A 26,410-nucleotide genomic window follows, 5' to 3' on the forward strand; every position below is an offset into this window, starting at 1 on the left:
CGTACATAGAACCTAGTTAAAGGTCTCAGCTGAAAGAACGGATACAACCTGACCATGAATTGTAATTTTGAAGTAATAATACAGATGCTGATGGTCAGAAGTTTTACACCACCACACTGTTGTCACCTAAATGTGTACAAGTGAATCCTTGCTGACTAGGCTTTGTTACTGGCCTTGTGTTGTCTTCTCTGTTGCATTGCAGATACTTGCTTGATTTAGACCCACATTGATAGATCTATAGAGTATTTACCAAATACAGGTGTCTCAAAGTAAATTTCTGCCTAGCTGTACTCTTGTAACAAATGTTGCTAAGACTTTGCATAAGCAAACATTACTGAAAAAGAAGGAAATGGCAACTTCCAGCCCCTAAGGCTTCAAGTAAAGCTTTTGTCAGGATTCTTAAGTTCCAGGCACAAAAATGCCACGTGTTGTATTTGAAAGTATTGTTGTAAGATTGTCTTAACATGGCCAACAACTTTTAAAAATTCTTAATATTTGGTGAAATTTTCATCAGTATTTAATGCTGAGAGCTCCACCTTCAATTTATAAATGAAAACCTATGCACTTAAACTCAGGCAAATTTCTACGAAAAAACAAAAGCAAAAGATAAGCATTTTAAGAATTGCAATAAATATGACAATGTGATGGGTAGCATCTGTTCTGCAGGGATAGGACTCAATTTAGGACTTTGGAAGTTACTTGGTTTTCTTTTTTATTTGCTGCTTCCTTTATAGACAGGATGATTTTTCTTGGTACTAAGATGCCTATGTGATCTTGAGATAAGAATCTCAAATTATTCAACATTTCTGGGAAACCCTAACTAGTAAGTATTGAGTAAGTTTGGCATTATTATTGTCCCAGCTTCTGAAAAGCTGGACTCCTCTGTGAGGTTTCAGTATGGTTAGTTTTGTTTTTGTTAGGAGACATGTGAATTTGGTTGGGTTGGGCTTTTTCCCCAGGGGTTTCATGGAACTCAGTAGCTTCTGGGCACACAAGCCTGACTTGTTTGAATGCTTTTTTTTTTTTTTTCCCCTTCCCCTGAGACTTGATACTTAAATATTTATATAATAACACTCAAGTATTTCAGACCCCTTCTAAAATCTGTGTGGCTGAATGGTCTTCTATAAATGTTTTGCAATGTGACAAAGTATGAAGATCTAATCAGTAGAGGGAGCTGTGTGGAACACCAATGTTTTCTTTCTTTCTGGGGTCCAAGTTCTGAGGCAAGACATGAATATTTAAAAAGCTTTTGAAAACCGGCTGACTTGCTGTACAATACCACTGGCTGTTTACTTGAGGCACCATGTAAACTGATCTAAATGCTTTAGGGAAGTGCATGCCTATACAAATAGATATAACTGCAATTATCCTTTTTCAGATGTTCATGAAACCACAGGCTGATCATAGGAAAGTTAATTTTGAGATGCAGATCTCAACTTGGGCTGTACTTATTTTGAGCAACAAGTTGCAAAAGAGAATGAAAAGCAGTCCCTTTAATATTTGTAAGGCTCCTCAGTACGGGGCAAATCCTTGTCTTAAATTTTCAGAGCCCCTTTGCAACTGTACAAGCACTTATCCACTAAGAAAAATAATTGTACTTGATTTTTTTTCCCCACCCTCTTTAATCCTTGTACTTTTTATAGCTCTAAAGTAGGATGGTTTAACAGCTGCCTCATGAGCAGCTGAGACATCCTTATTACCACTCAGAAAAGGGTGGGACAGGCAGGTGGGGAAGGAACAGCTACAATCATGTAAAAATAAGTTATTCTGAACTCTGGCACATCTAAGCACCAGAGGATCTAGAAAGTAGAGTTAAGCTTTTTGTGGCTCTTTGATTTACTACTTCTGAGTCTTCTAACTATGAGAATTAATAAGTGTGGCTTTTAGTGAAGCACTGTGATATAGAAGGTTTGCATTAGTAAGTTCTTCACTTGAGATGCACAACAGCTGGTTGTTGAACATGTAATTTTGCCAAAGTTAAAATAAGAGATTTAAGAAAGAAGCTTTTTCTTGTAACTTGTGCATGTATATAATTAGTAGTTTAAACTTTTCCATCTGCATGATTGTTCTATTGCATTACATAATTCTTCAAGAACAAGTTTAATTACTTAATTAAGGCTATGGTTATTATTTCCTGTGGAACATTTTAATTACAAATAAAACCTGAGGTGAAGTATCTCATGTTGAAGGAGAAGGTTTGTTCTGAGATTTTACAGCCATTTATGCTGGTGTAACTTCATAAATGTTTCCATATGAAACCCTGAGGAGCAGGAACTCTTATTTACATATATCCACCCACAGGAACAATTCCTCTAAAGGTAGCCTGCAGAAGACATTTTTGAAGTTGCTCTCAAGCCACCTTTGCTTCATACCTCGAAGTAGGAGGCCTAAAAATGGTTGCAGTTAAGTGGCATATATTCTTTAAATAATTGTTTCTTCCCTTAGATACAAAGGGTGTTGGATTAGTTACCTAGATCTTGATGACTGGTGGTCGTGTTTTCCACAGCATGTGTTTTTGAAGGTTTAACAAGGTACAGGACATGAATTGGAATTTCTTCAAAATTTACATCACTGAAGTATTAAAAGGTATTAATTCTTTAATGACTAAAAATAAATTCTTTTTAATACAGTAAGGTTTTCTTCATGACGAGAAGACATTAGAGTAAATACATACTTACACTTTCTCCAAGTTCTGGATTCTCAGGGAAGAGAATGAAATGCACAAAAGAAATGCTGAAACCTGGAAACAATTTGGCTGAACTGCTTTTCTGGTTCTTCAGAATTTAGACTTTCCAAGAGAGCAGTGACATTTTATGTGGGAAGATGCTCTCTTTTCCATTCCTCAACCCTCAAGAAAATCCAAGTCAAACCCTAATTTTTTTCAGCTGTTTTGCCAACAACAATAAAAAGCAGATTTGACAATGGCACAAGAACTAATGCTTGTACAATCACCTGAGCTTCTGTTTGAGAAGACCTGAAGCTTTAGTGTGGAAATGATTTGAAAATAAGAAAAGCTTACGCAGAAAAGACTACTATAAACGTGGAGTCCACAGACTGCTTTTGTGAAGTGGAGGAAGCCACATTCTCCTTTTTACAGTAAAGAAAGTGAAACAGATGGACCAAGTGGTTTGGCAGAAGCAGAAAGTTTTATGTTGGAAAGGATTAGAGTTTAGGAATTTCGGTTTAGTGGCTTGAACACGCCCTTCTGACTATTTACTTATTAATTTTTTTAATAAGGATGTGGTTTGAGATGCAGGATTTCTTGAGGGGTTTTTTGAAGAGGTAGGAGAGGTAGTCTTGCTTGACAATTTAATTCAAATATACTTAATGCAATGCACTGGAAATGCAGCACAGACAAAGCTCCAGAAATCTCTTGCTGGGGAGAGGAATATCTGTGATCTGTTTGCCCTGGTGAAGTGAAATGTGGTCACAGATACACACTTGCATGCAGGCTTTCCAGTGATTGGAAGAGTTGTGGTGGAAACAAAACAGATCTTCATGTCACTTGCCAGAACGAGCATGAATCTGCACACTGAGTAAGCCAGTAAGCCCACTTTGGGGCTGGCAGAGAGAGATTAACCTTTTTCTTCTTTGTTGGATGAGATATAAGTTCTGGGGATGGTTCTTGATCCAAGTGGAAGAGGATTTGCTTCTCCTTCAGCAGTCCATGTCTGGCTCAGAGCTTTGGAGTAGAGCAAATCAGGCAGCTGGAAGACCTATGTCACCTAGGTTAGCACTTTAAGAAAGGCAGCCATGGCTTTACACAAACTATAGCTACAGCTACAGAATAAAATAGAAGCTATAGAATAAAGTAAAGGAAAAAAACCCAAGCCTTAAATTTTTGGGGTAAGCTTGACGGGGATTTCAGGTTAAATTATTTTAGGTCAAACCCATCTTATACCCACAAAAATAATTTTAAAAGTTATCTGAAGCCTGTTTGCATTAATTACGCCAGAAACAAACTTTACTGAATTCAAGACGAATTATTCTACCATAAAATAGATGTAGGTACTTCTTAGAATAAACTACTTTGCATCTTTTAGCTGCTAGCTTGCTCTTTTAAACTGGGTTATTGCTTGTCTCAGCCTGTCTACTGTTGTCCTTAAGTGCTCTGAAATCAACTTCTCTGCATATAGTCTTGCTTGTGTGTGTATACATAAACACACATGTAGTGTATATCTTGTAGATATGTATAGTGAGAGCATGCAGCTGAGCGTGTCTGTTGTAGCTCACAGTCTGTGTGCTCTGCTTCCCTGTTGTACTGGCTCAAGATCTTTCCCTCACTGCACTTCCAAGTCCTGTCCTGAGAACAGTAACCAAAGGGTTGAGATTGCTTCATTTTACATCATTTCAAATGAAAGAGAGGGAGTGTGTCTGGATCAGCATTGCAGTGGAGTTGTAAAACCCAAGATGTCCTTGGGGAGAGAAATTGTAAGGCCTGTATGTGTCGCTTCAAATAGTAAGACTGATGATGGGGCAGGTCCTCCTTTTACTAGGCAGGCTGCCAGGGATCTTGTTGCCATCACAAAATAGTCAAGAGCTGAAGCCCCAGTAGGTCTTAAGCAGAAAGAAATATGGTGCAAAACACTCAGTGGTGGTTCTGGGCAGAGGACTGAGCAGGGGGTGCTAGGATGTGTGTAAAGGTCCTCCACTGAGCAGCCTGTCCTCTCTAACCATGGTGCACCATGGCGTTTTCTGGCTTGCTGTTCTGAAAGCTCTGCCCTTGGTGGAAAGTGGCTCTGCCCCAGCGGTGTCTCCACTGCAAGGGCAGCCTCAGGAAGGGCAGATGCTGTTGCTGCTCCTGATGTCTCTCTCCCCTGCCCTGGGATCTCCCAGCACTTGTGGCGCCTGGGGGACCAGGGTCCTCCAGACCAGCACAGCAGGGTGTGGGGAGCAGAAGTGGCAGGATAGCGTGGTGGTTTTTCTCTGCCTCCTGCCCTCTATGCTCAAAAGGAAAGCACTTCAAGTGGACAAAACAAAGAAAATGTGGTTGTATTGCTTAAGTATTAACTCTTTAATATGAAAGAAGGAAGGGAGGGGAAAGCCAGTCTTAAACAGTCTCCAGTGTGTGGTCAGACCTCTCTTTCCAGTACTTTTCACTCCCTGTGAGTAGTTCCAGTGATTTACGTGGCTTAATGGTAGTTGTCTATGTTGCCTTTCCCTTCCCTTCCCTGCTCTGGGCAGCAGTGTCTTGTGTTTTGGCCTAGGGCTACGGGCCTCCCTGAGAAGCTTTCCTCCCAATTTCTCAGTCCCAGCTCAATCTGCTGCGTTGGTGCTGGCTTTTTCCCAACACTGCCAGTGCTGACTGTGCTGCTTGCTTATCCCATTGGACATCATTAAAATAAAACTTCAGTATAATTTTTAGGCTATTCGGTAGATCAGTGTTGTTTGCATCTAAAACTGTCACAGCCTCACTGATACTCAGAGGTTTTAACTGAAAGCAAGAATCCTTTCTCAGTTTACTCTGATTTTTGTCAAGAGGTAAAGTCCTATTTGAAATTTAACCGTTAAACAGCTTTTCATTTCTAACATTTTCTTTTTCCTTTGAGCATCTGTTTCCAGATCCAGACTGTCTGCATTAGCTCTCCTACTCACCTGAATCCCTGCTTCTGCTCCTGGGTATTACAGCTGCTTCTTAGGATGGGGGATGGGGAAGGAGTTTGGTCGTCAAATCTCTTCCATCCTTTAGCTGGCAGGAAGATGGTGATTCATCCTGTCAGCTTTGACTTGGAGCAATTCTAGACCCCAGATGTGTGTTCCCAGATTGGCTGGACTTCATTGGAAGCAGAAGCTGTGGGGGAATGCATTAAAGACATCCAAGTTTAGCAGCACAAGAACTATGTAAATGCAGCTATATCATTGCTGGCCCAAGCTGAATATCCAGCTGCACTGCGTCATGGGGATTTATGGGCCTGAATCTCTACTAGCTCATGAATCTCTGCTTCTGATCTGATGCTTGGTGTAGGCATGCATGTCTTTGCAGATGCATATGCTCAGGGGTCCGGTCTGAGATGGTTGTAACTCTTTGTACCTTACCATTTTAAGTAATGGTTCTTGAGCTGTGACTGGCAAGGAGCCCAGCAGTCATATGGCAACAGGCATGTTGTCTAGCATCTTATTCTCTTCACTGACTCCCTTTAGAGTCATAGCTGTCTTTTGAACCCTCCAAACTTTTGGATGGACTAGCCTGGCCTACGTTGAAGCATTCTCCCAGGAAACAAGTGGGCAACTGCGAAGCTTAAACTGGAAAGGAGGATGTAAAACTTTTTTCTTACTAACACCCCAAAATGAACTCCAGCAAGACTTTTCTTAAGGGGTTGTGCTTAGAAGGTGATGAGCAACATGAGAAAACCCAAATAGGTGATGATGAAGTAACTTCAGATAATGGCATTAATGAAGAGATCAGCTGTTCTAGATGAGTAGTAACTATTTTAGAAATAGTTTCCCATCAGTTTCTGATAATCCTTTACATACCAAATCTTGCTTTGTTCTGTTCCCAGGGTTATCCTGGCTTGCTCATATGTTACACTACGAAGTTAGGAATGTGGTATTTTTAATAAATCCTTGTTCCTGTATCTTGGCCCAATAAAGAGATGTTTCAGGATAATTTGAACATTGCAAAATCTTATTTCAGTGTTTTGTTTCTTTTTCCTCAAGTAAAGTTACAAAATGACAGGTTGCACTGCAGTTAAAGCAGTGTTGTCAGGGAGAGCTGTCTAGATATTAAATGATGACATCTTCACTAAGCTTTTCATAATACAGCTGTTTTGTCAGTCAGGTCTCTTCTTATGTAGGCAGTGGAAGAATGAGATTAAATTAACTGTTCTCCTTGAGTTAAAAATTAGATGTGCATCTTAGCCTGCTGTCCCATAGTTTTCTACTATCAGTAGAGGGTCAAGGCAATCCCAAGGACAAATACAGGCTGGGTGCTGAGTGGATTGAGAGCAGGCCTGCGGAGACCAACTTTGGGGTATTAGTGGATGGAAAGCTGACTATGAGCCAGCAATGTGCGCTCACAGCCCAGAAAGCCAACCGTGTCCTGGGCTGCATCAAGAGAAGTGTGGCTGGCAGGTCCGAGGGAGGGCTTTCTCCCCCTCTACTCCACTCTTGTGAGACCCCACTGGGAGTACTGTGTCCAGTTCTTGGGGCCCCCAGAGCGTAAGAAGGACATGGACCTGCTCAAGTGGGTCCAGAGGAGGCCATGAAGATGATCAGGGGCTGCAGCATCTCCCCTGTGAGGACAGGCTGAGAGAGTTGGAGTTGTTCAGCCTGGAGAAGAGAAGGCTCCAGGGAAACCTTATAACAGCCTTACAGTACTTAAAGGGGGCCTACAGGGAAGGTGGGGAGGGACTCTTTATCAGGGAGTGTAGTGACAGGACAAGGGGTGATGGTTTTAAAGAGGGCAGATTTAGATTAGCTATAAGGAAGAAATTCTTTCGTGTGAGTGTGGTGGGGCACTGGCACAGGTTGCCCAGACAAGCTGTGGCTGCCCCATCCCTGGAAATGTTCAAGGCCAGGTTGGACGGGGCTTTGAGCAACCTGGTCTGGTGGGAGGTGTCCTTGCCCATGGCAGGGGGGTTGGAAGTAGATGATCTTTAAGGTCCCTTCCAACCCAAACTGTTCTATGTTTCTACTATAAAACTTGCCAAAACCAGTGCACAATGGCATGATGATTATAATACCTGTAAATTACTTGTTTTAAACAGATGTTTGCAATATAGGTGGAGGCTCATGGCTCTGGAGTACATGTAGTACCTACTTGAAGCCTTAACATTAGCTTGTTTCCTTCCAGTAGAGCCTACTAAATGTTCTTATATCCCTGAGGATCACGGATCATTTTTCAGTAATGCTGTCTTAGAATTTCTTCTAAAGGGATAAATTACTATGTTGCATCTAATTGCTAATGGAGGGAAATGGATGGATGGACCCTGGCAACCACTGGAGTAATAAAGCCTTCCTTGGACATAAGTTTACAGCATCCTCTGGCAAAGCACTATAGTGGGTGGCTGGGAAGGTACAGCTGATGGGACTAAGGTATGTGGCTTGGTATTGAAATGCTTTCTATTTCAAAGTGTGTACACCTAAACCAGTGTGTTTACAGAGGCACAAAGACTCATCTGTACAGGTTGCCTCTGACACTCAAGTGTTGAGGGTTAAAGAAACTGGGTAGCTCTAGACGGACTGCTGGTGTACATGTTGGTTGTATAAGCATACCAGTACTCACTTGGTAGACGTATGCACAACTCTTTCAAAGAGTCCTTTCTGAATATATTTAATGGAAACAAGACCAGAGTTTTTATTAGGGGTTGCTAGCATAAGTATTCAAAACGTCTACCTAATTCCTCCAATTTTGTCATCTGTATTCTTCTCTGAAAACCAGGTTCTTTCTGGAAAGATTGCTTCTCCTAGGGAGAAGGCAGGTACTAATCTTTATAGATAAAAGATCACCTAAGAGATCAGAGAACTGTGTGTTTTGCTGTACTCCTGTGACTAATTGAAAGATAATGTAATAGAAGGGAGGTGGGAGGAAGAGGACAAAAGAGAGGAAGAGAGACTAGGTGTGTGCAAGGCACAATACAAGCTGTACTTCTTTGCTGCCGGCGGCATGGAAAGAGAGGGTATATAAATATATGTGAGCTGAGATGGAATAAAGCCCTAAGACAAAACTGTTTACAGCTTGTGTGTTATACCCATGTCAGCCTGTCAACAGTGGAGATTAGGGTTTTATTTTGCCCTGCTCAATTTTATTGAAACTACAACGTGCTTTGTGTTTATGGGCGCCCATTGGGAATACTTGTGTTGCTGCCTGTTAGCTGAGGCGAGGGAACTGCAGCCTCTGCAGGGTGTCATGCATTGGCATAAACTGATCTTATAGCCTTGCTGCTGGGACAAGTGGAAAGTATGTGGGGCTCTCCTGGTATGGCGTATCTGGCTGGGATGCGATAATATAATAGCTTTCATTTGCATCCTGTGCCCTTCTTAACCATGCTTGCGTAAACCGAGCACGGGAGGGCCAAGTGAAAATTTCCTTTTCCCTTCTGAAGGAAACTAGAGTAACTAGAAAAAGGGTAATTCCTTCAGTGAAGGTTGAATCTAATCCCTCTCTGAGTTTAAACTGCTTTCTAGAATTAAAACTTAATTTAATCATAGCCTGTTTGTGCTTTCAACAGACGTGTTTTAGAGTAGATGGCCTTGGTTTGCCACGGGTCGCATGTTTACTCCTGTGTGTGAACTGTGGCCTGTTGATCAGACAGGAAATGTTTTGGGTTGAAAAGCTTCCTGTCATGTCCTCATTCGTGTGAAAACGAAGCTTCTTGCTGTTGCAATCTTTCCTGGCACATCATGTCACTGGTGTCCCAAGGGTTACGAGCTATCAGGTCGAGGGAACTGCACTGCAGACATTTGAAAGAGATCGCAGAGCTCTTTCCAAAGGATGCTGCTCCATCCAAGCAGATGGTTGGCCTGAAAAAAACAAGGCAGGGACTCTGGGACGTTACTCCAAGTAAAGTAGGGAGAGAGCTAAGTGAAAAGGAATTTTAAAAGATGAATGATGTGCAAACTTCTTGCTCTCAGGGCAGGCAATTTTTACTTAAAACATATGGTTTATGTGTGAGGAAAGGTCACAGATCAAATGCTGGGAAAGGTCTGAGGCTAGTCATCTAAGGTCTAGCTAGAGGTACATGCATCCAGTGCTGATGCAAACTGGCAGATGTTGGATGATCATGTATGCACCTTAATGTATGTGATCTGTGTCACGTCATTCTGCGATAACTGGAGAATGACCAGTCGGTCCATGCTGACTGTGCCAAGTCTTCTCACCTTCATTTCATATAGCAAGATAATGAACAAACCCTGTGTCCCTTTAATCATCCGAGGGAGTAGAGTGCCGGCTCTCCTGCCTACGCAGCCAGTTTAGAATGAATCCAGGTTGGTGTGTCAGACAAGCAGCTAATCAATAGACCTGTTCTTCCAAATGTCCACTCCTGCAAGTTCTCCTCAGTAATACTACTGTCCCTGTGTTTTCTCCTGTCGGAAGGAGGGTTGCAGGTTTGTGGGATGTAAGCAAGTCCTCCTCTCCCTGGCTCCCTGCTACAGTGGGTTAGTTAAACTTTATACCACGGTAGTTCCATTTCTGTCTTGATCAGGTATGGGCTTCTTGGTACCTAGGAAAATGTGGGGTCCTGCTTTGGCAGTAGAGGCATGTGATGGATTTGTTGCATTTCACACGATTTATTTTATCACCTGCTTTTCCTTTGCCTAGTGGAGACCCTGACCTCTGCATGAAAAAGTCTGTTGGATAGTGATGGCATAGAGAACTTGGCAAAAGTAAAGCATTTACAACATCTGTATCTTTGAAGTGCCTGTTTAACAGTGCCATTGTCATGCCAGTTGGAGGCAACACTTCTCTTTGCAACTGAAAGGCTCAGCAGAGCTAGCTGATAAGCGCTGGTGCCCTGCTGGGAAATTGACCCTTTGAACTGGGAAGAATCCCTCCAGATAAGCAAGTAATGGAATTTTTATCAGGTCTTGCTTTTTATTGTAGCATGTTTAGAGTTGTCAGTCTTTCTATGCAGCAGAAGTGTTTTCTCTCTATCTGGTAGGTGCGTGGGTAATATAATATTCACACTTTAAAGATGCTGCTTCCAGGCTTGGAAGGAGTAGCCATGCCGTGCTCTCACAGAACAGAAAGGAAGCAATGACAATATAACTTAAATAACAAACATATGTTGATTTAAGAGACAAACTTGCTGAGCATCCTAACTCCCAAGGGAAAGGAGAGGAGTTGTGAGGATATTCTAAGCATCTTCATAGGATAGACATAAAGTTTTTTTCACTATTACCTTTTTTTTTTTAAAAAAAAAAAGTCAGGAGATATATTTAACAAACTTTTGTTTTCATTTCACTATAGAAATAAATGCTGTCTTCTACATTAAACCTCATAGCTACGTTTGTCTCAACAACATAATAATGTTTGTAAGCAAAGTGCTGTTAAGCACTGGGCTGCTTCTGTGCAGGTGAGAATCTGCTTTCATATAGAGAAGGGATCAATCTTTTCTAGACTTTTCTTCTTGTCTCAAATCTCAGTACCAAAAAAGCAAAGAGAAGGAAACTAAAATTCAGACTTGACCTTGTTGTGTCCCTGACCTGGCCTATTGATATTTCCAGTATGACCATCCCAGCAAACCACAGCGTGGGCCCTGTGAAAAGGCTGCTCTTGTCTGTGGGAATGTCTGAGTCGCCTTCGCATGTTCTGGACCGGGACTTTGCACATTCAGCCCGTGCAATATGTTTGGCAAAGTACCCGTCTCTGGCAAGCTGCACATCCAATACAGATGGTTTGAGTTAACGAACTTGGAGTCCATAACAGAGAAGATACGGCTCTATTAAATGTATCGATCCAAACATATCGGTCTTGTGGACAACCTGTAGAACAACAGGAAACTGTCAGAAGGGGTATTGGGAAGCGATGTGGGAAGCTGCTGCCACTGCAGTGGGGGACGGGACATTTTGCTCGGAGCACGAATTAATCAAGTTCAGGCTGACATTCCTTCGTGTCAGGTTTCCCCTTTGGTCTCCCTAAGACACTGCTGCAGTGGAAAACCTTTCTCTCCAAGTAGTTTTATCCCACTTAATTGCTCTTTAAAATGTGCTTTATTCCTTGCTAACAATATAGCACTGCTGTGCTATATTAATTAATTTGTAATTTAAAGAAGGGGGGCAGGGGCTGACATATGGCAAATACATGCTTTAGTTCTGGTAAGCACATGATTCTGAAGATAAACAAAGCTGTTTCCTTATCCTCAGCATGTACTTATTTTGTTTTGCTGATAATGAGAAAAAATTAACACTGTTAAACATGATTGAAAACAGCAGTATCCTCTGAAATTAGTCTGTGTGAATGACATTGAAAGTCTCTGTGCTTCTTTGTATTTACTCTAAGCTAGTGTTCATTTGTAAGTGTAAAGCGGTCTTAAAAAAAAATCATCCTAACACCAAAAAATAGTTTCAAATCTCTCTAATTTTGTTTCCTTTTCAATCTTCTAACAATGGTCCTTCTGTATTTGCTTCTCAAATGTGTATAGCTAAAAGATATTTTTATTAAAAATTGGATCCTATCAAAAAAATTCCAAATTATGGAAGAGTTTCTAAAAGTATTTTATAACGTAAATGTTTTGCATTGAAGTTTGTAACTACTTGTGCTGCTCAGGTTGCAGTATATCATAGTTCCAAAATTTTGTTTTATAAGGAAACTTACTTAAGCCTAAAAATTGAGGGAAGGCAGCAGTTATTCTTCTGCTAATTCACGTTTTAAATGTGTTTAATAAAGTCAGTGGAAGACTTCTCAGAAGCTCAAGACTACATCTGTCTGGGCAGTGTTTCATTCAGCAGTAACCAGTCCCCTGAGACCAGATGCCAGACAGCTCAAATCCATCTTGTGCAGCCCTTGCCCATAGTTGCACAGTGCTGTGTGCCCCACCACACACGTGCCCTTCACAGAGACATTGCTCGTTGGTGGATTGTCTTTTTTTCCTGTTCAATGTGTCTGAAACACTCAGCAGGGAGCTGAGTATGTATTTCATGAGTTGGGGTACTGCGTGAAGACGTGGGCTGAGTGGTTCACTCAGCCTCTTTGAGATAGCACTGGAGGACTGTGGAGGGAGGGTGGAGAAACCCAAACCCAACTCTTTTCTGGCCCATCTGGTAGGAACGGTCTGTCACCTTTTGTATATGCCACACACTGTGTCCGGTAGTGTTAGTTACTCAAAACCATACCATGGGGCATACCACCAGTGAAATGGTGTAGGTGACCACAGGCTGGTGCTTGAGCTTGTGCCCTGGCCCTGTTTAACTTAGTACTGCAGAGGTGGCTGGAGTGTCTTTCCCGTTAAGGAGGGCTGAGGTACTCTAAGTGCTGGCTGTATTTGGCACTGCTCAGGCTGCAGCTGCACTGAAAGCTCATGGCTCATGTCGCTCTGGTCCTTCCAACCCATGCTCCAATGTGAGTGCTCTCCAGTGCCCCCGGGGCTGGGGGCTGAAGGCTCTCAGTACTGTCCTCTAGTAAAAGTGCTCACTGTGACCTGCCCAATACAGCTGTCCATCCAGTCTGCTCCTGGGGGGCTTCCTTTCTGGTGGCTGCCTCTCTCCAAGGGGACAGCAGGCCAGGAGTCCCCAGAGCACCCACAAGATAAATTATGTTAGATTAGATGATTACGCATACTCAGTATGTGAGAAGTTAATCTAGGGTGTAAAAAGAAGAGCCAGGATGAGGAGGTGCTATGATGGATAACCCTTTCTGAGTCTGAATGAAGATCAGTGGTCTGTCCAGAAAAAAATGTTGGGTACTGCTGCTTTACAATACTGTTGCAGAGGCAGCATCATCTCTGACCCTTTACTGAAGCATTCTGGCAGAGTCTCACTGAAATCGTGGGGAGGGAGGCGGCTGCCATCATAAACAAGAATCGAGTTTATAAAGATCTCTGGCATAACCTAGGTCTGTTCTCAGTTTGCAGGACAAAAGCCCAGCATCTTAAGTGTCTTCTCTCCAACAAATTTGAAAAATGTCTTTGTGCCCTGGAGTTGTGGGAGGAGGAAAAGAAAAGAGCGTGCAATTTGAATGCCTTCGATGATTTTTATTTTTTTTTTCCTCTTTATCTTTTAAAATAGAGAGGTGATGTATTCCTTCTTAGATGTTTCCACAGACTGAGCTGTAGAGGTAAAATTTTTTGGCCCCTTGTGGTTAATGCTAGGATGCTGTCCTACAAAGTGGCCATACTGTGAACAGCCCAGAAAAAGCAGCGGGTTGTTTTATGCTTCATCATCATTCTTTTGATTAATGATGCCTAATTTCTTCTAACACCTCCCATACAAGGGTTCTAGCTCTGCCCTTTGAAACAGATGTACAACTATGATGGCAATTAGATCAACTCTAGTGACTGAACTTGGCCCATTCTCCCCAGAGGGATTCTCCTGTTTTGCTTACATCAGTGCCTAGGAGCAAGAGAGAGCTGTGCAGAGCAAAACATGTTATTTAGCTAGAAAAGTGGAATCTGTTGCTGAATTGGACTTTTAGAGAAGGGATGTGCATGCTGAAACCTTTCCTAATCAAATTCCAGTCATTCAGAACAAACTAAGCTAATTGTTGTCAGTATTTCGTTGATGCTGCTTTGCAGGTGAGTCGTGGCAGCAGTGCTTTCAGTGTTCTTGCATCGTTACCCCTTAGAATGAAACATGTTTTCTTGTAAAATAACCAGAGTATCTGCAGAAACTTGAACAGTGTGATATTAATTTCTCCACTGTTGTGAAAAGCTTTTCTTTACCTCCATTTAATAGTGTCAAAGTAGTGAAATGTTGGTAATATGATGATGCACTGTTTAATAGTATTGTCAAAGTAGCATTCAAATAACTGATGCATCTTAGCAGGGCAAGGTAGTGTCAACCCATCTTTCGGATGAGGAAAGCTGGCAAAGAATGTAAAGGTTCTGCTGGAGATCTGTTAGCAGTCACAGGAAGGTGATACTAAACCTTGATCTGTATTCGAGGAGTTGAGTTTGTACTGTGTGCTGTTTTCGTAGCTGCTGTGTCTTTCTTTAAATGTTCTGTATAGGTCTAATGATACAGAAGCTTTGTTCTGTCCGATAGATGAGAATTGAAAGAGTAACATACAAGTGTCTTGCTGGAAAATGTGCCTAGATTTGATTATTTGGCAGAGGGTACACTTGGTACTACTTAGAATAAAAATGTACAGCTCTGCCTCAGGTAGTCAGTGTTTTCCCAAAAAATGAATGCCCACTGCTGGAGGGATTCAGTTTTTCCCAAGACAGACCCTGCTTAATTATTGCCTTACTGTTCAGAGCAGACACTGGCTTTCTAAACGACGGGATTTGCTTTGGGTTCTCATTAAATGTTGTATGCCATAGTGTGACACACGATATGCCCTGCAGTGTGTCATGTGCTATGATGCTAATCAACATTCAATACCAAAAGAGGAGAGCAGCTGCTCCACAGTCAGCATGTCTGAACAGTCCTGTACCCAGCAGGATATCGCTTAATTCACGCTAATGGATAAAGAACTGGCCTCATAACACTTATGTAAATGAGGCTAATGATCAGGGAAAAATGCAAACTAGTTTTTATTTATTCATAGAGATACGTGTAATTAGAGGTAATAGCTGGATCCAAAAACTTGCTCTCCATCATTTATTTGTTGATAGTACAGAATATGAATGGCTTGTTCCGCTGTTTCTCTTATGAAGTTACTGACTTCACACAGAAGTTGAAGTATGTATGCTCTTAAATTCTCATTGAGAGAGTTACAAGGCTTAATGGGGAAAAGCTACAGATAATTGCAGCTCCTGAACTAACCTCAGTCATTTTCATTGTGAGGTAACGGATCTCTGTTGAAAATCCACCTCTGGGAGGATCAGCGTATTGATTCAGTTTTTTGACCTTTTTGCATTAGCTCCGCTGTCTTCTATAGACTAGAGAGATCAAGGGGAGGCAACCTGTCCGTTGCAGTTGTGGCAGCTGAGTAATAAGATCATAATGAGGTATGAAGGTTTTGTTTTAGCATCTCAGCTGTACAGTACTCGCCACCCTCTTCCATTTCCCCCAGCATTCTTCCTCTTCCTCATTCATGAAGTCTGTTGTTTCTCCCAGGTGTCATCCCAGTGGCACAGCTGATGCCATTTGATCATTCATGTTTTGAAGAATCAATCAGTTACGGTGGCTTAGTCTAATGGTGTCAAACAGGAATTGATCTTAGCTGCAATTTGAACAAATCATCATCTACTTGGGTATTTTAGACAGTGCCAAGTGCATGTTTCTGAGCCTACACTACAAGCTGGTTTTGGCTAGGCAGATTTCTCCAAGAGTAGTCTTTCTGATGTCATGCGTAGTGAAGAAGTAAATCCAGCCTTAATCTCATTTACAAGAGGAAGCTGCGTAACACTTGAGGCTCTGTGGTCCTGACAGAGCCAGTTTGGGTTGATATGGGCATTCTTTATTTTCTGTACTTTAATGTGGTGCAAACTAGCTACATAAATTCCTGTGAGAGCTGGTTTCACTCTCGCTGAGCGGGCACCTCTCTGGACCTTTGCATGGTAACTAAGTCTTGCCAAATTGTAGATATTATCTGATCAGCACACCAGGAATTGATTGACGAAGGACTTTCTAATCCAACTGCATAATGGCACCAAGTTGGTTGAGAAAGCAGCAGCAGTGCTCAAAACAAGGTCAGGATTCTTCATTCTGTAACTGAATCTTCTTAATGAAACATTAGCTAATTTAACTAAATTGTCTTTTAAAACCTGTTGTCTTTTTAAATATCTATTTTTTTTTTTTTTGGATTTAATGTGCCCATTAGTAATCTGTTAAGGTCCTCTTTCTATGAATGGAGTTTATATTAGTCTGGAGGTGTGAGGGGGGTACCTGCTGATGAAAGTCAATCGTCCAAATGTAAAAAAATGATTCTTGCTCAAATCCATACCCTGATCTTTGTTGGAAAAAGTATTTTTTGCTTTAAAACTTGCCCGGTGCAAGCTTTAGAGTACCTTCAGAAGACTTCAGTTCTTGTTATGATGTGGAAGTGCAGGTCAGCTGTCAATCGATTGCATTTACAAAACCAATATAATTATCACTGAATTATCACTGACTCATTACTTCTGCATATCAGGGAAGGAGAATTATGAAGGAGTACCACTGAAGAAGAAAGTAGATGATGACTGAGGAGGGAGGGATGTGTGTGTAACACAAAATCCAAAGATTACATCAAGCTGGAGAGTCATGTTTATATGGCTGTTGTGAAATATTTATTCTCATCTTTCCTCTGCTTACTAATTGTGTGAGAGTTAATCTTGTCTCAGCAATAATTGTTGTAGACAAGAAAGCAAGTTAGCAAAATATGCAAGTTCAAAGGTACTAAATCGTCAAAAACTTAAACTAACACTAACCATACATGAACATTCTCAGGACTTTTTATAGACTCTGTAGGTGATGATTGCCATTTCTCAGACCTGTAGAAATGCCAGGTCTTGACAATTCACCTGTCAGACATATCTGAAGCCATATCAAGCAGCTCTGATATTCACAGGTTTTACTTAAAACCTGATTTATCGAAATTTAGAGTTTTGTCTTGAGTTCACATTGCTATCTCAAATATTTGTTTTTGAAACCTGTTTAAAAGATACTGAAGCATTATGGAGTGGAAAGGTTGGATGTTTTTCTGCTGTCTCATCGAGGAAATTATTCAACTTTTTCCTTAGAAACTGCAGAGTTGCAGAAATTAATCTTGAACTATCTTTGTGAAAGTAGCCTGAGACTTAAGCAGATCCTTCAACCTCTGATGTTGAAACTCATAGCAACAGTGAAATGCTTCACTTCATATTGGCTAAATGTAAATCTATTCTTAAAAATGGGGGTGGTAGTTGTCTGTTCTAGAAGTATGCGTTGTCTATGGCCATAGATTGCATTAGCACTTGTTTGCTTCCATTCAATTCTGGTACTCTTACAAACCTAGGCATTATCACTTCAAGGCTATGCATCTGAAGGAATCCATCCTAAGGTGGTAAGAGAAGCTGGGGCAAGCTGGCAAGCCCAGGTGGGTGTAGCTTAAAGCTCGGAGGCTGCCAGCTGAGTGTCAGGTATCAGGTATTGTTGCTGTTTCAGCAGCTGACAGTACCGTAAGGACTTAGGGATAAATGGATGCTTGTACAAAGGTCATTTATGTCAAGGGTACCAGTTGAGTGTTCTTAAAACAGTCTTCATTTGTACTGTGTGCTTCATACATAAGGATTTTCTTCACTACGAATAATCTAAAATCTCTTGCTCTGAAAATATGCTTACATATTCTTAAGAATCTGCAAACATTTCTATAAATTCAGTTATGGAAATACATACGTATTGGAGGCTTCAGACTTGTCTATAGACATGTCATGCTGGTGATGAGGTGAAGCTTGATATTTTGGAGGCTTAAAGTGATTTTTCCCTGTCGTAGTTACAATGAAATATCTTGCCAGTTGGTGTGGAAAGGGTAACGACTGCTAGTTAAGAAACATAATTAACTGGATTTCTATTTGAGTATTTGTTTAACTGAGTTCTTCACTATTATCCTATTGAACACCAGGCATAACTCGCATCTTGAGCAGACACTGCCTGCCCACTTGGCCTTGAACTTCAAGTGCAGTGGAAATGAAGAGAAGGAAAGAAGCACTTTTATGTCTTCAATCACCTGATCCTAAGCATCTAGCTCTGTGGTGAAGGGAATACTTGGAGGAGAAATTTGACTCTTTCAAATGCCTTTGGACTGTGACTCTACTAGGTCTGGGTTTTTTACTGATCTAGCACTTCTTGCCTATTCTTTCTCCTCAGTTTATACCTGTGTGTCCATAATCCCAAGGGCACTTGGCAGGCAACCAAGAGAAGTGCTGGTGAAGCTGTCTTCCCTGGCTGCCTTTCAGTGTGGTTTTGATGCATCAGTGTTGTTATAGCTAGCTACTGACCAGGAGTGGGACTGTCCCTCTGGGCTTTTTCTCCCATCACCTCCCTAATGCTGATAATTGTGCTCAACTCATCCTGCAGTAAACCAGTTCTGGGAGCTACACCAGCAAAGAAAAGCTAATCATACTTATAGGGGGGAGGAAAGAAAAAAAAAAAGGGGGGGAGTGCAATTAAAAAAAAAAAAAAAAGTAACCTTGCAAATCGGCATTCTTCACTCTGTTAAGCAGAAAGCCTGCTTGGGTTTCCCAGAAAACATGCTGAATCATAATCTCCTAGGAAAAGAGACAGCAAAATTAAACTTTGCGTGTTTACCCTGCATCTTATTTGGTCATACACAGATAGATTAATGTTAGTAAGGTCAAGTTTGCACTAAGGGCAAAACCCCTTTAACACTGATTTTTATTTGCCCAGGTATGTACATGGGGGCTGGTTTGTTGCCCATTTTGGAGTAATAGGTTACATTACAGCACTTCCATTGGGAAACAAGGGTGGGAATTTTTTTAGCAAGATGCCAATTTACAGAGATATGTAACGCATTTAAGACAGACATGGAAGTGAAGGTGAAACCTTCATGGCTCTCATAGAAGGAACTCTTATTCCTCCCCCCCATTTTTTTTTTTTTTTCAGGGTAGGAGAGAATAAGAAAGGGAGGGAGGAGATTTGGGTGTAATTTCTGTTTTAAGGCAGCGACGAAACATGGAAAGTCATTGTAAAACTATGCATTAGTGTCTGGAGTCAGTGTCATTTGGATGCCGCCTAGCCCATGACAAGCCTTAAGTGTAAAGAAACCAACAGTTAGAGTAGTGACAGAGAACATGAGCTGGCTGGCTGGAAGACTGATGAACTTCTGTTGAGGTAGAAGCCTGCCCAGCTTTGCAACCGGGTTTTTTTTTTTTTGTTGTTTGCTGAGCAAGAAGTGAGAGGACTGTTCCCAGGCTTACCTGGCTGGGATAATTATTTAGCGGTTGATCTTTTTATGCAAAAGACTGAAGCACTTATCTTTTTTTGGTGGTGCCTCTTGGTAGTTTCATGGCCTTCAGTCTTGACAGCTCATCAACCTGGTAGTCTCTCTGTCTTGCAATTGCTGTACTAAAGAAAGCTACTAAAGGTGTAATGCATCTCATTACACACCTGCCATTTTTACATCCTCCTTGCATCACTGTCTGCCTTGAGGATGGCCTGTGAGATTAATTTGGTAAAATAAACTAATAGTTAATCTAAGCATTTTTCTCTCCCTTGTATTTGTAGTGTGTTCTAGCAATAGCTTCTGGAAAAAGGCAACGTAGCGCTCTGCTGGGTGCATGTTCCAGTGGCTGCTAGATTTCCCTCCCCTGCAGATTTTAAGAAGGTCGAGGTTACCACAAACCTTTGCAAATCTCATTTTGGGCTTAAAACTGATTTTTGTTTTCTCTGGATGTAATGCTGCAGCAGCAGTAGTAATCCTCTATGTCAAACTTTGCCTTCCCTTAAACTCAATCACCCGGGTTTTTTCCCTAGGTTTAGGCTGTTGCAAAGCATCACCAGCGACAGGGCAGACTGAGTGTAACTGGAGCATTACTCATGCAACAAAACTGTCCTCGCAAAGGATTTGAAATTTGTTTTTAAATACTAGTTTAAATATTGGTTTAAATATTAGTTTCTTTACATGGGTGCCCTGCTGCTGGGGTGAGTCTCCCTTTGTGTGTGCGTGTGTGTATATCTGTGCTGACCGCAGTAGAAGAGCCATACAGTTTGCACCATTTCCTTTTTTAATATAAATCAATTTCCAAACCAATTTAGATAAATTGCGAGGGGTTCTTCGGAGGCAAGGCCTGAGAATGGAGCTTGAGAAAGATAAGAGTGACATCATTCATCATCCGCACAGGCTTTGGCACAATACTTGGCTGAAAAGTCCCTCAATAAGCAAACAGTGCATTAGCACTGGCTCTGCAACACCTTCCCCGTTGCATAATGGTGTTTGTGCTGGGGTGTTATTAAAAACCCAGGCAGCGATTCCACCCCGCGTCAGCCTCTGCTACCGGCAAAGCGTTGCAGGCGCATGTTGCTGCAACTCATTTTGTTATGCCTTGTGCAGCCTGGGAAGCGGGGTGCTAATTAACACAGGGTGTCGATGTGGGCAGGAGAGCCCCGTTCGCACCCGTCGGCTGGTGGTTGTGGTGGTATTGTGGGCACCCAGGCGCTTACCTCTGCCCTGTGTGACTGTGGGCTGCGTGGAGCCAATTACGATAAAATCAAGATTACTGTCTTCAGAAAAGCCTGTGGGGTTACAAGTTTCCAGATATGGCAACAGACCTGTTGGTTCAGGAGCAAGTCCTAGCCCGATCCAACAAGGAAGGGCATTTTAATGAAACGTTAATTCTTTGCTGCTGAAGCAAAGTAGGATCGTGGTTTTAAAAGGTGTGTTGGCCTTTGACTCCCAGAGCATTAAGAAAAGGAAATAAAATCAACCTCTCTTAGAGATGCATTCCCAACACGCAGTAGCTGACGCTGGCCTGTCCTCAGGCTAGTGGTATCTGGTGTAGCTCTCAGTAGCAAGCTGTTCAGGTGCTGTTTCCCTCCTTGATGCCTGGTTGCTGAATGCCTCTGCAGCTCCCTGTGCCGTTGTTTGGCAGGTGAAAATAAAAATGAGCTGCTTTTTTTTTTTAATTTGTCTAGTGCTACTTGATAGTCTCCCGCTTTATCTGATGTTAATGTTTCCATTGGAAGTTTTCACTTATTTTTCTAAAGTTGTCTGGGGCATTGTCCCCACTCCATCAACCCCGAGGCAGGCAGAGGCAGACTGTTAGGATCACAGGGAATGCAGCAAAGAGGAGAGTGGAAGCGGAGCACCCTGACTCAGTCCCAAACCTCTGCTGGGCAAAAGTAGTCTTATCCTTAGTTTTTTTAACTAGTTGCATTTCACATGCATGCTTCCTTTTAATCCCTGTATCTCTCCTTCTCTGTTGCATATCATCTCTTGTCTTTTACCTTGATGTCTCCTGCAGAGCTGGTTTTCTCTGTATTTTTAAATGTTATTTAAAAATTGGCAGAGATTCAAACTTTGGAGCCATCAGAACTCATGAGGTGCTGCCTCCATGCTCGCTCTTAGCAGCCTCAAAAAAGAAGATACAGGAAGACAGCAGGCAGTGACACAGTCGAGAGGCCCCAGTACCTCAGTAGCAGCACTGCTCTGCCCCTGTTCCCAGCAGCACATGGTCGTCTGCTGGTGGGGCCAAACTTCCCCGTTGGGGTGGGCAGGAGGAAGCGGCGTTGAACGGGGAGAGCACAAGGAGGTTTCACCTATGGCTGTAGGCGTGGGGTGGCCTTGCTCTGGGGGACCCATTAGTTCCTTCAAGGCTTTAGCTTTGCTGCAAGAGCATCCATTGTGTCAGGCGTCTCCTAGTGATTATACGTAGTGGTGAAATTGTGCAAACTGCTCCCGGCTACGAAGGTGTGCTTCCCCACTGGTGGTGGTAACCTGCGAGAGGAGGGCTGGGGCCAGGTTTGGCAAGATGTTCAGTTACCTAGAGATGCAGGTGGATGTCCACAGAGGTTTCCGATTGCACCAAGGTGAACATGGTTAAATTTCACTTGTACTTGAGCATGATTTGAAGTGGCCTTGGAGACCAGGCTGCTTACTCATCATCTGAGCAAGACGACCCTGTTGCCCCTGTGCTTGCAGGGCCCATGGCTCCCAGTTTGCGCAGAAGAGAGGGAGTGAAGCTGGTAACTGAGCCAGCAGCTCCACAACAGTCCTGCCTGGTAGGAGTTGGTTCTGGTTTCTCCTTGCGCTGACACTGGCAGGTCCAGGGAACTAAACCTGCATTTCTTCACTGGGTTGGGTTTTCCAGTAGATCAGCTCAGACCGTGATGAAACGGCATCCCTTACTCTGGCCTCGGCACTCCCTCAGGGCATAGACCAGGGACCACCCAAGGTGGAAAGGACCTTGGTGCTGTAAACACATCCTAGAGCTGCTGTAGCCTGCAGGCAGGACCATACAGTGGTCAAGTCACTGTCCCTAAAATTCCTGAAGGCCATACCTGCCTGGGTTAGGCAGGCTTTGATTTGTGCATAAACCCTTGGGGAGCAGTTGTGATTCCTGCTCCATGGACTCTTCCAGTGCTGTCAGAAACATGTAAAACCTTTCTTGCTTTGTTTTGTTTCAAAACATGAAACCTAGTTTATTTTGAGTAGTTTTCTTATTGACTGCTCTGAAAGAATTATTACTCAGAGATTTTTTTTTTTTTTTGTTCTAGCTTCCTTTCACCTTACTGCATACTTTTTACCTTTCATAGCTGACTTGTGACTTTTTATTTTAGATGAACAGGTGAGATGATGCTTAATTAAAACTCTTGGAGTGGAGGTGGTGATCATTAAAGGGTGATGATGTAGAAGGTGAACTCCTCTGTTTATGCACAGAACTAATCCGGTTTGAGAGGTGGGTGTTATGCCACTGTCCCACCCGGAGAAGCTGCCTCTGAAGCACAAGAGGTTAATTCGTTTTCTGCTCCTTGTTCTCTCTTCTGTGACTGACAACAAAGGTAGCAATTACCAGTGTTATCTCAGGGGATGTTCCCTGATGTGGATAATTGCAAACTGGGAAACCACACTGATAAGCTTAGGGAATTTCTTACAGGCCAGAGAACACCCCTGTCCTGGTCAGTAGTAAAAGTTAGTTGTTACCCAGACTGAATTTGTGTTAGTAATTTAGGGCAAAAGGTTCCATGTATCCATTACAGGTCCCTTGAAGCATCCAGTTGTTTGAAGGATCAGCTCTACCCAGCTGCAGTCAAGAATTTGTACATGCCTTAAAGGGCAAGTCTGTCTGTGCCCGTCTTTTTCTTTTTTTTTGTTCTAGCCCCTTTTTTTTTTTTTTTAAGGCAACTTCTGTAGCATGGTTTATGCTTCAGTTAACAAGTATGTATGCTGTTGTATTTGTTGTGTAAAAATAATAAAAAAAAATCATAGCAACGCATTTGTGCTTGTGGAAGCAGCCTGAATCAAAAGAGATAGTTAAGGAATGACTTTCACAATTTGCAAATGCCTAGGGGGAGTTATGATAGCTGGTTCTTTAGCCTAACATTCAAGGGTATGGTATGATCCAGCCTTTGAGCACTGAAACACAGCAATCAGATTTAAAAACAAAACAACAAAAAGAATTGACTACTTGAAACAATTTAACAAGGGCTGTAGTGGATTTAACAGAAGTTGTAGTGGGTTTTTCATTGCTGGTACATCAAAATCAAATGTTTTGTTCATGCAGACAGTAATTTTTAGGAAAATCTTATGACCACATGAGTTCAGGCTGGAAGATCACAATGGCTGGTTTTAGCCTGATAATTTTTAAGTGCATTGCCCAGAACAATATAGTATTTTCTATGCTCAAGCCAGAAAAGTCTGAGGAAAACAAAAAGAGCAGTGCAGCCACTATCCCCGCACACCCTCAAACACTTCAGTGTCAGGGGGAAAGTGTTAGCAAGTCTGGGGACAGTTTGACTGCCCAAAGTGAGTGAACGTCTCCTCTTTGGCTTTGGTAGGCTCTAGATGGGGAAACTTTGCAAACTTATCTGCAGCCATCGAGTCGGTTGTGTTGCAGAAGTCCCCGCATGAGATGCTCCTTTTGCCATGTGCTGTGCAGATGCGGTGAGCCCTCGCAGCGGGGAACTACTGAGAAAAGGTCAGGCACCCCTGGAAAAGGAGTAGACAATATATGCAAATTGCTGGTATTTAATTCAGTCGTGTAGTGAGGAAGAATAAACATTATTCCTGACATTTCCATTTTTGATTAATGATGAATGGAGTTGGCAGATGTTCAGCTGGCCACCAGATGGGGTCTGCTCAGTCCAACAAGCAGAATAGAAACAGTCTGGGTCTTGTAAAGCCAGCACTGACAAAATCTCTAGTTCATCCAAGTGATACGCCAACTTTGACCTCAAAACAATTTAGCAGTTTAAGAATGGAGGTAGTACAACCAGCGCAACTGCTTAGGGAAGTGAAATGGGGTGTGGAAGGACCGGAGCTGGTTCGGTTGCTGGAGTTTCAGCAGGTTTTTTTTTTTTTTTCCGCTGCAGGAGCTTTATGGGGCTGGATCCGTGCGGGCTTCACCTACGGCTGCAAGCGTGGCTGGAAGGTCTCCGGGCAGAGGCGGTTGGTGATGGGGAATCGGCTGTTTTTAACGTCGTTAACCCAGGGATCGGCTTTGCGACTTTGGGATCAGACGATGACAGCCCGGTGCCGGGCCTGCCCCGGCTGCCTGCCTTTGCCGCCGGCTGCCTCTGGCGCTGGTTGATCAGCACTCGGGAGGGAGGAGGGGTGAGGGCTCTTCCCGGCCCGACTTCAAACCCCCCCCCGTGCCCGGCTGGGGACCGACAGACAGACAGGGCTGGGGACCGACAGACAGGGCTGCTTCTCTGGGCGCCTCAGCCCGCGGCCCCCTCCGCGCCTTTACCCGTCAGGGCCGGCTCCCTTTAGCACCCTGCGGGCAAAGCCATTCACATTTAGACGAGTGAATTTAAATTCATGCAAATTCGGTTCCTGGGGGGAAGAGCTAAGTGTCTGCGAAGTGCCCGTGGCCGGGCCCGGGACTCCGGGGGGGGGTGGGGGGGTGAGGGGCCGGGTCCCTGCTGCCTCTCGCAGCGAAGAGGGGGGGTTGCTGCTTTGACCCCGAGATGCAGCGCGAATAAATTCCCTTTGATAATGACTTCCCAAGGGAGACAAAGGGCGGGAGGGAAGAGGAAAGAGGAAATTTGACCGCGGTGTTCACGGTTACATTCACGGTGCCGGAGGGGAAGCTGCCCGCCGGCCTTTGAAGCCGAACCACCCGCCCCTCGGTTGTGTGGGGGTTTTTTGTTGTGGTTTGTTTTGTTTTTTATTTTTTGGGGTTTTTTTATGCCCACGCCGGACGGGGAGTAAAAGTGAAGGGCTGGCACTTTGTCCAGGAGCATTTTTTAAATGTAGCCCGGGTGTTACTTTTCTGTGCATAAACTGGGGCTCGGACGCCCCTCCATCGCCTGGGATGTGCCAGGGGAGGCAGCGATGGGCATCTGCTCGCCGTGGCCCTCAGCTGCGCGTTGATTTTCGGTTCTATTATTTTTATTTCTACGCAGCGATCTAGAACAAATGTTTTCCTGTCTTTATCCGAGCCCTTAATTTCTCCGGCAGGACCGCGCTGCCCGGGCCGGGTCAGCCCGGAGGGCGGGGTGGGAAATCTATTTCGGACGTTAAACACGAACAAAAGCTCCGTCGCTAAACACACCCCCCCCCCCCCCCCCCCCCCCCCGTCCGCCGTGTTCCTGAGCGCGGAATTTTACTGCGACCCTTCCCGCCCCGGGATCGGTGGCAGGAGCGGCTCCCCGCTCCTCTCCTAAAAACACACACACCCCCCCCCAACCCCCCCCCCCCCGCCTTGGGCAGCGCTTCGCAGGGAGGATCGCTGGCGGGAGACGTTCCGGCCCGAGGAGCGGTGAGGGGCGCACGGCGCTGGGGCCGCACTCCTGCACCGGGCGGGGGGGATGTTGGGGGGGAGCCGCCCCGGGGGGGGGGGCGGTGCTGCCCGGGGAGGAGCGCTGAGGAGACAGCTCCCTGCCCGGTTTGCAGCCCCGGGGGAGGGGGGGGGGGGGGGGGGAGAGGCGGCCCCGGGGGCGGCGGCGGCGCAGGTAGAGATCCCGCCGTGTTCCCAGCGGGCGGGACGAGGAGGGGAAGCGGCAGGGACGGGGCAGGAGGAGCACCCCCCCCCTTCCCTTCCTTTTTTTCCCACCCCCCACCCCTTCCCCTTTTCCTCGGTGGGGCCGTGCCCGGCGCTGGCCGATCCTCCGGACCTGGCCGGGGAGGGGAGCGGAGCCGCGCCCGCCCCGCAGCCGGGGAGCTGCGGCCGCATCGCCGGGTCTCTCTGGTCTTTACAGCCCCGGGGGGGGGGGGGGGGGGGGGGGGGGGAGC

The 26,410-nt window shown here is 43.9% G+C and overlaps 1 protein-coding gene across 3 annotated transcripts in view; it reads left to right on the forward strand.

The window, feature by feature from the left end:
- Nucleotides 1–26,410, forward strand: part of PRICKLE1 (prickle planar cell polarity protein 1) — a 66,988-nt gene that overhangs the window by 25,555 nt on the left and 15,023 nt on the right. The window lies entirely within an intron of this gene.

Source organism: Tyto alba, unplaced genomic scaffold (assembly GCF_018691265.1).
Source record: "Tyto alba isolate M040663 unplaced genomic scaffold, T.alba_DEE_v4.0 Super-Scaffold_2, whole genome shotgun sequence".
NCBI classification, from domain to species: Eukaryota; Metazoa; Chordata; class Aves; order Strigiformes; family Tytonidae; genus Tyto; species Tyto alba.